The sequence below is a fragment of the Belonocnema kinseyi genome, chromosome 1 (assembly GCF_010883055.1).
Source record: "Belonocnema kinseyi isolate 2016_QV_RU_SX_M_011 chromosome 1, B_treatae_v1, whole genome shotgun sequence".
Taxonomy (NCBI): domain Eukaryota; kingdom Metazoa; phylum Arthropoda; class Insecta; order Hymenoptera; family Cynipidae; genus Belonocnema; species Belonocnema kinseyi.
The window spans coordinates 20,835,880-20,839,125 of NC_046657.1; the positions used below are offsets into that span (position 1 = coordinate 20,835,880).

Consider the following 3,246-nt stretch of genomic DNA (forward strand, 5'->3'; position numbering starts at 1 on the left):
TCAGTGTACCAAAGCTTATAATATTGTATTACATTAAATTTAATTCTTCCTAATTACAATGTGTTTCTTAAAGATTTTTATAGGTACCCGGTTTCACCCTACCCACGGGGCAAAACCGGGTATTTTGCGTTTTTTTTTAAGTTTTTTTTTTAAATATGGAAAATAAAATTTTTTCATATCGCATTTCTGTTTCTTTTAGCCAAAGAGTCCCAGAAGACAATTCACATTGAAGAATAGCATTTTAACTTTTTGCTTTTTCACACGGTGCCATCAAAGACAAAGTACCCGGTTTCACCCTACTCTCCCCTATTCCACATAATATCGTGGGAAATAATGCTCGTTTTATGTTTTGAAAGATGCTTCATAAATCTATTTTCTATGTTTTTATTTGATCAAATTTGCTTAAAATATTGTATACAGAGGAGGGAGATGGATTGCTGGAGTAAAAAAGTATGCCCTGCGGTCTAGCCGAAACACCTTCGAAGTTCCAGCAATTGATGTATCTTCTACAAAGAAAATATCAGAAATTGATGTCCGAGTGAAAATTACTAAGCAAATGATGTGATCTAGTTTTTACGTACCTGGATGATTGAATTATTGTTGGTGAGGATCTGGATGAACACATTGCCATTTTGTCATTAGTGTTCGAGGTGTTTAGTGAAGCTAGATTGATCTTGAACTGCGAGAAGAGTAGCTTTGCCTGTACACCTAAAAAAATATGTAACTATATTAGTTCAATAATACCTTGAACTAATACGTTTCGCACAAATTAGAACGCAGTAGGTAAAAAAGTCGAACTGGATATCTTCATTCAATTTGTAATTTTATCGGTTTGAGTATAAAACCGACGCAATAGCAATACCGAATTAAATCGATTAAGTAAGTATTGAAATGGAGCAGTTCTTTATGTAAAATTCGCATCATTCATAAGTTGAATATCAGCTGTTCTAAAGCATCGAAACAGATACTGTTCCACTTTTGTATCAGGTACGTAACGAAATTTGAATCACAGTGCGTCGATATAGATATACTCGCTATGCTTCGTTTCGATACTTTAGAACAGCTGAGATTCAACTTATGAACGTTGCGAGTTCTATATGAAGAACTGCTCCATTTCAATGCTTACTTAATCGATGTAATTCGGTATTGCTATAGCGTCGATTCTATACTCAAACCGATAAAATTACAAATTAAATAAAGAGATCCAGTTCGACGTTTTTACCTACTGAGTTCTAATTTATGCAAAGCGTATTAGTGCAAGGTATTATTGAACTAATATAGTTACATATTTTTTTCGGTCTAAAGATATCAAACGGCTCCGGTACCTTGTCGACGAATTTGGCATGAGACCAAATCTCAAGAAAACCCAGCCGATAATAGACTTCCCAGTCCCAAACGATCGGACTCAAATTGCGATAGTTCAACGGTCTTGTAAATAGGTACCATAGACATTTGAAAAATGTACCCAGAAATCAGGGTCCGCTAAATAAATTGACTAGTCCAAAATTTCCTTGGAAATGGACCGATGTCGAACAAAAATCGTTTAAAGACGTCAAGAAGGCTCTTATCGAAGGCGCGGTTTGGTCCGGCGAAAAATTGAGGAGCTGTATGGCTTCATAGATTTAAAGATCCCAAAGGTTCTCTTGCTGGATGGACATTCTACCTTTATCAGCATGATAGAATAGTCCAACATCGACGAAGAACCACATATGAGGGTTGGTATAAGACTGAACTTAATCTCGTTAAAGGTCAACCCGATAGGTTCTCGAAATGAAAGATCCAGAACAACGAACTGTTGTATTATCTTCCTGATTATGAAAAAGCTTTAACTGATGACGAACATTCATTAAAATAGTTAGTCAAATCGTGTGACGTCAAGACTATCCTTCGAGAAAATCATGATGAATCAGGACAACTTGTTCGTGATATAAAATTGGATAGAGTACACAAAAATTATTGTTGGCCAGGTATGGCCCAAGAAGTTAAGTCCTTCGTCGAAGACTGTGAGATTTGCGTCAAGGTCAAACACAATCAAAGGCCTATAAAAGGACAATTGACTACTCGGACCTTACAAGCACCCTGGGCCCAGTTATCCGTCGATACCGTTGTCTTTCAAACACGAACAAAAAAGGGTAACTCTAATTTAAATTTCGTTCAGGATTTGTACACTAAGTATATCGAGTTATTCCAGCTTGATACGGTTTTTGACCGTTGGGAAACCCCGAGATTAATTGTTATGGATAACGATACGGAGAAATTAAATAATGATGTCAGAGCCCTTTCGTTAGCGAGAGGCGTTAAACATATCACTATCCCGTTAAATCATTCCGAAAGCCATCCAGTCGAGCGCATTAATCGAACAATTAAGCGAATGATTTCAGCATTCCTAAACGAGAACCATAGAGAATGGGATGAAAATTTGTCGAAGATTCAGTTAGCATATAGCGCGGCTCCGCATTCAGGCAGTAGAATATCGCCTTTCTTTTTAAACCACGGAAGCGAAGCAATAATTACGCACGTTACGAAGTTCCCTGGAAATGTCGACAACTCCACCGTTGAGGAACGGTGGAGTTACAACTCATACAACTCGCGCGTATGAGGAAAATTGACGAATTCGATCATAGGGTCGAAAATAAAATAAAGAAAAACTCGGAAAAGCGTAGAGCCAGGAAAAATTACTATAGAGTCGAATCGGTGGAGATCAAAGTGGGAACTGAGGTCTATTACCCTAATAAAAAGCTAAATAATAAGGCAGATGCATATTCCTCAAGGTTAGCACATAAATTCGCAGCACCAGCTTTGCTCACCAGCCCTGAACCAGTTTCAGCACGAGTACTGGAACTAAGACGACAACAAATCGAACTGGAGCAGAAGATGCTGAATTTAAAACTCCAGGTGGAGGTCGAGTGGACCCAATTCCCTACATCTAAGAAGATTGGCCTCAGCCAGTTCGACGCTCCAGTCGATGTTAGCCTAGACTCCGACTAGCGACAGGATACGACAGATCAGCCAGCGACGTCACTGAAAAAGGCCCTACGCAACGCAAACATGCTTTTGAATAACGGGTTTGACTCCGCATCCAGTGGTTCGACAAGTGGAGTCGATCTGAGGAAGTCTACGCCAGAGTCTGAAGAATCCTCAGTAAGCAGAAAAGCCCACAGATTACTAGACGAGATCAAAAACTTGACTCCGCCTCGTATTAAAAGTTATTTGTTATTATAGAGAGGGTAGAGAGTGGTCCGATAC

The 3,246-nt window shown here is 38.8% G+C and overlaps 1 long non-coding RNA gene across 1 annotated transcript in view; it reads right to left on the minus strand.

Moving 5' to 3' along the window:
- Window positions 1-395: 395 nt before the first annotated feature.
- Window positions 396-3,246, minus strand: part of LOC117174798 — a 21,407-nt gene continuing 18,556 nt past the window's right edge. Inside the window, exons 4-5 of the long non-coding RNA XR_004467364.1 lie at window positions 582-708; window positions 396-506 (exon numbers count right to left, since the gene is read on the minus strand). This is a non-coding gene — a long non-coding RNA (uncharacterized LOC117174798). The remainder of the gene's footprint in view (window positions 507-581; window positions 709-3,246) is intronic.